The 11,929-nt window shown below is 48.3% G+C and overlaps 1 pseudogene; it reads left to right on the top strand.

Annotated features, from left to right (window-relative positions):
* Positions 1-1,574: 1,574 nt before the first annotated feature.
* Positions 1,575-11,929, top strand: part of LOC102239602 — a 124,211-nt pseudogene continuing 113,856 nt past the window's right edge.

Consider the following 11,929-nt stretch of genomic DNA (forward strand, 5'->3'; position numbering starts at 1 on the left):
GGAGTAGCTCTCAGATACATTTGGATGCCATGAGCTTGGTAGCAAAAGAGATTTTTCAAGGGACATGATGTATGGACACAACCAGATGGCAACGTGCAGTGCACCTGTTCATCTGAGCACGTAGTATAGCGTATATACATGTGGACTCACACACACGCACGCGCACACACACACACACACACACACACTCCTGCAAATATCTGCCTACTTCGATACACACACATAGGCAACCACACAAACACAGGCACACACATCCATGAGCACACACTCTGACATGCACTCTTACAACTTGTGATTTTATATGCAAACACATCCAATTCTTGCAGACACACACACATGCACACACAGAGAGAGTGTTTTTCACAAATGCCTCCTGCGTTGCTACCGGGTTGTCACACATGATGGAGTTGGCTACAGTTAAGTTCTGTGGCTTTGTGCTGTCCTGATATAATACAGAAACAGATGGGCCAATTTTTCTTGCATTTCCCAGATTCAAGATAAATGCTCGGGAGCTCCACAGTAACCCTGTCCTTGGGAGCCGTCCATTCATTCACCATTCAACAAACATTGATTGAGGGCCCAGAAATCACGGAGGAGGGCTGGTAACTAAACCACAAAAATTCCACCGTATCAGACTCAGCTCTGTAAGGGGGAGGACGGTGTCATCTTACAGAATGCAGGGCCTGCAGCCCCTATCCTGGGACCAAAAATGCAAGCCGTGACCCTATCACCTCCCCACCCCATCCCTACCACCCAGAATCCAGCTGCAGGGAGTGCAGGGAGCAGCCCACTCGGCTCCCAGCGCCCTCACGGCTGCCTCAGGAGCTCCGCCCTCGGTCACCCTTCCTGGGGCGGCCTGTGACTAAGGGAGGTGGGGATATGAGGGCTGTCCATTCCTGCCAGATATGGACACTCTGATGAACAAACTCGTTTCAACGCTCCCCATCAGGTTGGCCATGACCTTGTTGGGCTTACCCCATAGCTGAGCTTCCACCGCCACACAATCCCGCTCAGGCTCGCCCGCCTTCACAGGATAGCATCTTATTCGCAGCATCCGCTCTGAGAATGCAGCCTGCAGCAAGCAGCCTCCCCCCCACTGTCCATCACAAGGCGGCGTTGTCTGTGCTCACAGGGCTGCCCCGGATGCTCCCTCAGCCACCACCCTTCAGGGTCCAGGCCGAGGTGGGCAGAGGGTCGCCCTCGGAAGCAGCTTTGCTGTGCCCAGCGTCTCACCAAGTCTCTCGGATTTCTGTGCAGAATTTCTTGCCCAGAATCCTACCAGTATCTCATGAAAAAAAGACTTCTGTCCGTTCCTGGAATTCTCCCCCCAACCTAAATGCTCAAACCCAGGCCACACGAGGGGTCGGAGGGGAAACAGTGCACATGGCCCGCTCTAGCCTTGTCGTCCCCAGAATACCCCTCGCCTCCCCTGCTCTAAAATAAAAGCTGCCATGTAAATCCAGGGTCATGAACCAGACCCGGGGTGGGGGCGATGGGTGGAGAGAACTGGGGGAGGAGCAGGTTCCGCATTAAAACACCTAGCCTGAGCCGGGCCCACAGCAAGCATCCGATAAATGATAGCCATTATCATCACTGGTATTATTATGAACCACGAAGCTATCACCCGCCATCGGTCTGCGGGCAGCAGGAGGCAGAGCGGGCCACGCTGCTCCCTGCGCCAGTTCACTAACCCAGGCCGAGTGCTGGTGATTACGACTTTGAGGAACACAAGTAACGGTGCCAAGTTCCAGAACAGCTACAGCGATGAGTCGGGAGGCCTCTGGCTCTGCTCCGGCTGCCAGGCTGAGCAGAGGTTTGCACAGTTGGCCAAACGGAGAGGCCGGAGCAGTACAGGGACACGGTGGGAAGACTGTCTCTCCTGCCACCCACCAGACCCCTCATGGACACACAGGGGCCCCGACACAGCACGCAGAAGGACCACAGGGTTCCAGGCCTGTGCAGTGGCCCATCCCGAAGGCCTGGGCAGTGGTAGCCCTTGTGTGGCTCATGACGGGCCCCTGCATGGGCCTTGCTTCATAGGGAGCCAGAGGTGTCCATGCACCCGGTCAGGCCCCAGCCCGGGGCTGCGCTGTGATGCTGGCTACTTGCCATGGAAGCACCGCTCCTGGGAGTGCTCGGGGCTGCCTCTACTGTCTACATGTGCTAAAGTGGAACAAACTCATACCTTGTTTTCGGGCGGTGGCTCAGGAAAACGCGACCTGAGCCCCATCCTCATTATAAAACGGGAACGAGACAGAAAGCTCAAGCCCTGTTTCATTTATAGAAGCTTTGTCGTGAGGCCACATCTCCCCAACGAGTGCTCTATGCTGCCGGGACGGCAGGGCCACAGGAGCTCTGACGTGGACACACAGTTCCGGTCCTCTCGTTAATGCTCAGTGTAGTCCCCGTTCACAGACCCCACCCACAGTGGAATCTGCAGGACTTTTCATAGTCGGCAACTGAGTCAGAGCGACTCCAAACCTGGCAGAACCTCCGGAGATGGATCCTGTTCCCCTGTGCTGCACACAGACCAGCAGGGGCCTGACAGATGCCTGCAGAAATCAATCAGTGAATGAAAAAAGTAAATGAATAGATGTGTGTGTATGGGGGGGGCGGGGGGAGCAGTGAATGAACGGGTGAATGAGTAGTGAGTGAATTGGGAAATGAGGAGACCCATTGAGCTAGAGGATACCCCAGATGTCCAGGAGGCGTGATTGCCGGGTCAGCCCCTGGGAAGCCGCAGCACAGCCTTCAGAAGCACTTCCTTCTTCCATGACAAGCATGATCTGCCCTTTGGAAAGACACTGAACGCTCAGAATGGGAGACAAACAGGCACATTGCCCCTTGCTCTTAAATGTAAACCAGCCAAGACGTCATGATCGTTTTCTATCTCAGACCTTCAGAGACAGCCTCAGATGTGACGTCTGGGGCACTTTGGGGTCCAGGTGTCCAATGAAGACATGGGTTTTGCAGAAAGTAGTGAGCTCCCCGTCGATGGGTTCAGAAGCAGGCGCTGGATACGGCGATGATGACCCTCCTCCTCTGCGAGGCAAGGTGCCTCCCGAGTCCGAGTTCCTCTGTGCTCCCTGTGAGTGGAAACGCACTCCCCAGGTCCTCCCCCCACTTTCCCCTGCATGCGACACTCGGACTCTTTTTTTTTTAAGCATTCCATAAACAGTAGCTACATGCCATTCATCAGTGAAATGGCAGGCTGGATTCCCAGGCAGAAAAAATCCATAGCACCCCCTCATGGCATTTATCATAGTTGCATGTGTATGTGGGAGTGTTTGATTAAAATCTGGCTTCCCTAGAAGAGATTGATATTTCGCATCTTATTTTAGGGAGCAGTGTCGTATGGTGGCTGAGAGCATGAGCTCTGCCTCTTCTACCTACACTGTGTGGCAAGTTACTGAACCTTTCTGTGCCTCTATTTTTTCATCTGTAAAAAGGACAATAGTATCTCCCTTACGGGGTTGCGAGTGTTCGATGAAATAATTCAGCAAGTGCACTTTGAACAGTGCCTGGCACATAGTAAAGAACCAAAGTTTGTTGTTATTTTCATACTTTATTTTTAGAGGAAAAACTAGTCACAATTATTTTTCCTCAGAATTTGATAAATAGTTTTCATTATATTTGAGCATAACTTGAAGATAAATCAGAAATCAGCCTGATTTTTTTTCCCCACCTGATCATTGTTTCCTTGTTCTTTGATACTTATAGGACACTCTCTTAAGTTAAACTTCCTTCGATGTTTTTTCCTAAACCTTGGTGGATATTTTTGTTTGAAGATCTATTTATTCTTGTCGATTTGAGGAAAATATTCCTTTTATTATAGTTTTACGTCTGTAAAGCTTTCTATGTCTGGGACTTCCACTTAATAGATGGTGAATTTCTTGGATTTGGTCCTCCGTGACCATTTTTGCTTATATCGCTCCATTATTTTTAAAGTTCTTTTCCTTTAACATTTCTGTTAAGCCTCCTCATAATTTTCATCTGAGTTTTGGGAGAAATTTTCAAGCTCATTTTCTACTTAATCAAGGCGATTTCTGAAGTTTCCTTCCGTTATGCATAGCCTTAATGGAATAGAAAGGACTGGAAATCACACCTTCCTTCTCTAAGAACTCTTCATTGTATTCAGATTGATCTTTTAAAATCAACATAACGCCCTCTTAAGTCTCACGAAAAATACAATAAAGAGGGCTTTTTAAAGTTCCTCTCCATTTCCTGAAAATACTTCTTTTGCTGGGTGTGGTTCGTGCTGAATGTTCAGTCCCTCGTTGAAGTGCTTTGTCTTTCACAAGCCCAGCAGCTCTTTGCTATTTGCTCCTGCTTGGTGATGACATCTACAGTTGTTTCACTTTGGATAATCTGTTGCTGATTAGGAAGTCACTGTACCTTCTCCCTGAAGGAACAGGGCAATCAGCAATTAGGGTCGATAAATTAGAATGAGCTTCAGCTACAAGTGATGGACAATAAAAAATAACAGTGCTTTAAACAAGATGTATGTGTATTTGTCTCTCAGGCCAAAGAAATCCAGAAGTTGTCAGTCGGGAGTTAATGATGGGATGCCACAGTGTCAGGGGCTCTGGCTCATTTAGTCTTCCTGCTCTACTTTCCTCAGCATATTGCCTTCGTCCAAAGTGGATGCTTCAGCTCCAGCCATCAAGTCCATAATCCAGCCAGGAGTAAGATGATGGAGGAAGTCACATACAACCTCCCTTTAAGAACATGTCCTGCAAATGACCCTCGCCATTTCTACGTACATTCCCGTGTGTAGACCTCAATCATATGACCATACCTAGCTGCAAGGGAGCCTAGGAAATGTACTTTTTATTCTGTGTGACCATCTGAGTTTTACTGCTATGAAAGAAGAGGAGAATGGATATGAAGGTACAAACAGAAGTTAACTTTCCTTTTCCATCTTGGGGGTGGCTGTTGGAGGACTGAACCCTCCCTGCTCCTTCCTGTCTTCCCAGAAGTTTCTGACATAAAACTTTCCCCCTCTTTATTTCCATCTGTACCATTCTGATCCAAGAAGATTTAAGGGGTTGAGGCACGACAGAACTTTGGGGGGAGGGCAATGAAAATGTTCTGCATCTTGATTGTGGTGGTATTTACTTGAGTGAATGCGTTTGTAAAAATTCATCAAACTGTGCACTTTATTGTGCATGGGTACATTTTACTGTGCATAACATATTGCAGTAAAGTTGATTTAAAAAGAAAACCAGCCCTGCTTCCTACATCCTAAAGGAGAGAGCTCAAACTCTCTAAAAATCTTACAAAGTCTTTCATGACCTGGCCCCTGCCTCCTTCTCCGGCCTTCAGGTACCCATGTGACCATTGTGACCCGCTGCTGCTCAAAACTCTAACCAGCTATGTCTTTGATGAAGAGAGTACGGTGGGAGGGAAAATCCATTACCGTTTAATAAATGCAGCATCCTTGGCAGATACTCTCTTTCAGGTCCTGGGATGGAGAGAAGTAATAAAAGGAGATCTAACTGGCAAGGGGGCTGGGAGCCATTGAAAGGATGATCTCTATGTACTCCCAGCTTTAACACCTAAACGTCAGTCCATCAATGCCCAGCAGAGCTCACCCACTGCAGCAATATGCTCCTAAATTAGTATTTTTTTTTTTTGCCAGGACAGCCCTGTTATTTTCCTGCTTGAAAACAAATTTTATATTTTGAAGAGAGAAAGAAATACTCTCAGATACTTGCAGTCACTCATTCCGCACCACCCATAATTTGTCACTCTGTCTTGATATCTCCCCCTGCCTGGCGTGGCTTTAATGGGTTCAGCATTTAGTGAGCGAGGCAGTGGATTATGTGCGAAATGCATTAACCTCTCACATGATTGTAAAAATTGCCTTAATAAAATAGAGCTAAATCCTACTTAATAGCAATAAAACAGAAGCCACTATGTTCCAGGATGCTAATGACCTGTGAGTCATTCCTTTCGATTTTAGAACATCGAACATTTGGAATTTGTCCCTTCTTAGGAAACTTTTAAGCTTAGATAACTGCTGGAAAATGACACAAGTTAAAGTAAGTTTCCTACTCACAGGTAACCAGAGAGCCAAGAAACGCCTATTATCTTCTTAAAGTTCTGTCATCCTGAGACAGCTTGAGATTTTTGAGGGCACAGATGCAAGTGACAAAAAGAAAAGAACTGATTGTAATAATTAATATTTATCTAGTGTTTTCCTGCTTACAACGCTCTTTTTTTCTTTACCTATGTCAATTGATTCAGCTCACAAACAGACTTGTGAAGTAGGTACTATGAGCTCCGTTTTCTAGGTAAAGAAATGGACATTCAGAGAGGTAAAGTACGTTGCCCAAATTTTCACAGCTAATAGATGAGGACCTGGTACCTGGATCCAGGTCCTTTGAATTCAAGTCCCATGCCTTCCCTAAATGCTGTTTCATATTTATCTTTAACAACAGTCACCTCCCTACAAAATGAAAGAGAAGGGTAGTGGGGGCTCAGTGACCTGGAAAACGGCAATGCTTTGGCCTCTTCCCTTTCCCAGCAAAGTGAGGTTTGTCATGCCAGCATCTGTTATCTTGTATCAGAACCATGGTTTTCTGCCAGTCCTTATAATAACTACAATGATAGGAAAAATTATCCTACATAATAAAAGCCCAATATGCAAATTGACCAAATGACCGGTGGAACGACCAGTCGCTATGACATGCACTGACCACCAGGGGGCAGATGCTCAACTCAGAAGCTGCCCCCAGCCCACAGGCCCCAGGCCAGCCAAGGCAGGTGCCAGCAGGGGCCCCCCAATCACCCCACCGGTCACCCCACAGATCAGCCCTGATCGCCGGCCAGGCCTAAAACCCTACCCATGCATGATTTTCGTGCATCGGGCCTCTAGTTATGTAATAAAAATAGTAACAACAGGAATAATAGCAACTGCTGATCTTACTGAGCAGTGCAACTGCTGTCCTTTTGGAGCACCCGTCAGATTAAGTGTTTTGTATGTCTTATGTCATTTAATCCTCACCACAATGTGGTGTTTATTATCACTATTCTCTATTTTCCAGAATAGGGAACTAGGGATGAGAGGAATTAAGAAACTTGACCAGGCATGAGGTCAACTCCTGGGATAAACTAACTAGTCAACTGGCCCCAATTTTCTACTCTTCCCTGTATCAATGTGACTTCATAGATCCTTTCATAAAAAAGGACACATTTTCTTACCCCTTAATTCCAATCTCTGACTTGCTTTAGCCAAGAGGATGCAGTAAAAGTGATGATGTGCCAGTTCGGATCTTGTTCACTTCCCCTCTTACTCAGAATTCTGCCGCTGCCATGACAACAAACTCAGACTTACCCCCTGGAGGATAAGAGACTGCATAGAGCAAAGCTATTTGTCCCAGCTCATGGCCATCTTAGACCACCATCCTTAGCTGACCCCTTTCGGTGACCACAGACATGTGAGCAACCCCAGCCAAGATCAGCCAAGTCTGACCCAGATCAATAGAACCCCCTACACACACACACACCAACCCATAGACAAATGAGAAATTGTAAATGGTTGTTGCTTTATACCACTAGGATTTGGGATAGTTTGTTATGCAGTAATAACTAACTGATACAAGGTAGACACCAGACTAAAATCTAGGTCTTATAGGCCACACAGCCTGGATTCTTTCTTAGATGCTCTATAGATAGGTTTTCCTTCTAAACAACCCCAGGGGCAGGGTTGGTAGAAATTCAGTGTCATGTCCACTGTCTACTTAGGTATGAATGTGGACAGACTCAGATGACATGGGTTCTGAATCCCGCTCAGCCACTGGACCTGTATAACCTTGAACAAGCCACTCATCTCTCTAGGCTTCCATGCTCTTATCCATAAGGTGAAGCAGTCGGAATGTATTTACTCGAGAACTAAAGTTTGCCCACAGCTGCAATGTGCTACTTGCCAAGGATACAGACCTTATCAAATTCTCATCCTCGGGAAGCTCAAGTCTAATGGAGCCATAAACATTGGGAAGGGAAAAAAGGCAACATGTAGCTGTTGTGGTGGGAAGAACAATGGTCCTCAAAGAGATCCACATCATAGCCACCTCAGCGCCTTGGGATAGTTTGTTATGCAGTAATAACTAACTGATACAAGGTAGACACCAGACTAAAATCTAGGTCTTATAGGCCACACAGCCTGGATTCTTTCTTAGATGCTCTATAGATAGGTTGTCCTTCTAAACAACCCCAGGAGGCAGGGTTGGTAGAAACGTCAGTGTCATTCCAGGGGAATAGAATAGGGCACCTTGTGCACTGAGCTTTGGGCCACTGTCTACTTAGGTATGAATTCGGACACACTCAGATGACATGGGTTCTGAATCCCGCTCGGCCACTGGACCTGTATAACCTTGAACCAGCCACTCATCTCTCTAGGCTCCCATGCTCTTATCCATAAGGTGAAGCAGTCAGAATGTATTTGCTCAAGAATTAAAGTGTGCCCACAGCTGCAATGTGCTACTTGCCAAGGATACAGACCTTATCAAATTCTCATCCTCGGGAAGTAGCTCAAGTCTAATGGAGCCATAAACATTGGGAAGGGAAAAAAGGCAACATGTAGCTGTTGTGGTGGGAAGAACAATGGTCCTCAAAGAGATCCACATCATAGCCACCTTAGCGCTGTGCCGGGCATTGGTGCCGTCCTTCAAGCCCTGGCTCGGGCGCAGCCTCCTCCTGGGAGCCTCCCCCACTTCCCTGCTTCTCTGTGTCCCACACAGAAACGAAGCCCTCACCACAGTGCTTGGAAATTGCCTATTTACCTATCTGCCTTTTCACCTGTACAGTGACGATATTTTCTTATTTTCTCCATTTTTGGTGTTCTGGCATCTGGGTCTTGCTGACCAGGGAGAGACTGCCTCTCCCAGGACTAGCTCATTCCTCAAGACGGGAGAAAACCCCCTGCAAGTGAGCCATTCAGACCAAGCCAGGCAATCCAAGCCCACACCCCCATCACCTCACAAGGCTCTGACGCTCCAGTATTCCCCTGGCAGTCACCCCAGGGCCAAGCACCTGAAACGCGGGACAGTCCCCACACCCCAGAGCCCGCTGGCTTTACTCAGACCAGCCGATCAGAACACTGCTCCTCCCGCCTTGTCCGTTCCTTCCCTCGGAGACCACAATGGAAGCTCTCGCCCACATTTCCTCCCATTCCTTTAGTCTCCCAACTGACTCAGTGCTTTCCCTACAGCGTGGTGTGCCCCCTCCTCTTGGGAACTGTGAGCAACAACCATCTCTCTGATGGCAGCTGTCTCCTGATCTGTCGGCCTCACCACACCAGAATAACAACAAAACCTAATTTTAAAACAGCCTGTCTGTGGACTCCTCCAGGGCACGGACATCGCCTAACCCTGCCTTGCCCTGAGCACTCCCTGAATGACAGGTGCTGTGCTCAGCCTTTTACCTGCATCATCTCATTGATTTTCACAGCAGCCTGCGGAGGTGGGGACTGACCATTCCCAAGCTACACATGAGGAATAAAGCCAGCGACCAACTGAGCCGACATGCAAACACAGGTCTATCTGGCTCCCAGACCAGCTTCAGGTAACCCCCCTGATGGAGTCATCTCACACCCCAAAGACCCCATCTCACCCTCAGGACCCCTGCAAACTGGGCTGCTAGGCACAGGTGTGCCGTTTTCACAAGGGCCCCTGGCCCGCGGAGCAGGGAAACAAGAAAAATCAGCCCCCGTTGCTTGCCAAGCCAGCACCCTGAGGCTGTTTCCTTCCAGAAAGGGCTCCTGTTTCTGGCTCTCACTCAGGTGCCATATAGACCAGCCCTGTGAACGAACCACAGTCCATTAATGCCCCTATGCCGGCCGCTAATGTCATTTCTGCATTGCTTGCACGGGGAGGTCGCGTCTGAAGTGCATCGCAGCACAAACATCAGGCTGTCACAGGCGGACCAAATCAAGCTCAAGGCTTCAAGCCCCGAAATCATAGCGCTCCTTCCCTTGAATTAAGTCTCTCATCCCCTTTGTGTCTAACGTAGACTGAATCTGTTCTTCAAAGTGTTCATTTGTCTCTGCAAGAGAGGATTCCCAGAGATGCGTATTTTAAACAAGCCTTAGCTTTTGTCAGTGTGATGTATGCGAGTATAGCTTTGCAACGTGAGCTCTGTGATACTACCGAGCAGTCCTTGTCCCTCGAAACCCCTTGGGAATGACACACCACGCCCTTCGGAGCTCCCAGAAGCAGGCTGAGCCCGCACATTGTGAGACCCTCCTGCCTTATGAGCAGCCACTCACTTGATGTCCGGACAGAGAGTGGGACTGGCTCCATCGGCTCACAGCTCTTGCTTTTTTTTTTAATACGTTTTTATTGATATCAGAGAGGAAGGGAGAGGGAGAGGGAGAGAGAGATAGAAACATCAGTGATGACTGAGACTCACTGATGGGCTGCCTCCTGCGTGCCATGCCCCCCACGGGGATCAAATCCACAACCAGGCATATGCCCTGATCAGGAATCAAACCATAACCTCCTGGTTCATAGGTCAGTGCTCAACCACTGAGTCACATCAGCTGAGCAGTTCTTGCTTTTTAAAAGCAGCCTCTTAGCTCTGCCACAAGAATGTCATTCTTAAAAAAATATGCACACAGTCTCACGACCATGGACAACCTCAGAGAAACTGTGGGCATGTAGTGGGGACCCAAAGCTGGCACCAAAGCAACTGTCCATGTTGCTCCAAATCAATGAGGCTCTTCGGCCCTTGACCACAGGAACCCATGAAGTCACCAAACGACGCCCCCAGGCAGTCACAACATAACACTATCCATCAGAGCCAGAGAGCCCTGCAGCCTGGCCCGGGACCTCCAACGCCAGGGCTCTGAGCAGCAGTTCCCCTGACTCTGACACGAGCCCAGAGCCCGGCTGCCCTTCCTGTGTCTGTCTGGCCCTTAAAGGGGCCGAGGCCAGGGCACTGAAAGTCAGTCCCACCAGGAACTGCTGGACACAAAAGGAATGGAAATGTGACTTAGAAACCACAATGCACCCTATAAACAGTCCATAAATAAATGACCTCATTGTGGAGATTACCCTTGTTGCACACCTCCACCCACCCTGCTTCCCACCCCCTTAACTAGTTCCTGCTCTAGAATTGGGCACAGCTTGGTTTCCATCTCAACTCCTCCATTTACTGATTGTCAACATTAGACACACTGTCCTGCCTCTCCCCAAGGCAGCACTCTCCTCTGCCTCAGTTTCCCAATTTGTAAGTTAAAGGTAGCAAGAGCCCTCCCCTTGCAGGGTTACGGAGAGTTCATGCATGTAAAGAGCTTATCATAGCACCCGACAGAGTGATAAACCCATTGTCACACTTTCTGGCCTTTGCAGATTCTGTTCCCTCGACCCCAGATTCCCTTCCCTCTTCTGAGCCTGGAGATTTCCGTTTTTCCTTTCAAGATTCTGCCTTGATTCTACTACCTCTTCCAGGAAATATTCTCATCTCCTCCAAGCTGACCCCTGCACAGCCTCTTCGCACTCCTATGCTACAGGGCTCCCTCCTCTGTGAGGGCATTCGGCATTCGCCACACCAGGGTACCATGGCCTGTTCACGGTTCTCTCTCCCAGCTGTGAAGTCCCAAGGGCAGGAATTACGTCATCCATCTTTGGGCCCCCAAATTATGGTTCCATGCCTGGTATAAAGTAGACGCCCAATAAAGGTTAACTTAAGGAATGAAACAGTGATGATCCTCAATGAGGGAGAAGCAAGGAGAATACACAGAGGAGTCCAACAGCCACGAAAGGCACAGTGGGATTAAGCGTCCCTTTTTTTTTTAAAGGGGAGAATGATGATTTTTATTTTTTTAAGTATATTTTATTGATTTTTTTTACAGAGAAGAAGGGAGAGGGATAGAGAGTGAGAAACATCGATCAGCTGCCTCCTGCACACTCCCTACTGGGGATGT

This window comes from Myotis brandtii, unplaced genomic scaffold (assembly GCF_000412655.1).
Source record: "Myotis brandtii unplaced genomic scaffold, ASM41265v1 scaffold274, whole genome shotgun sequence".
In the NCBI taxonomy this organism is placed as follows: domain Eukaryota; kingdom Metazoa; phylum Chordata; class Mammalia; order Chiroptera; family Vespertilionidae; genus Myotis; species Myotis brandtii.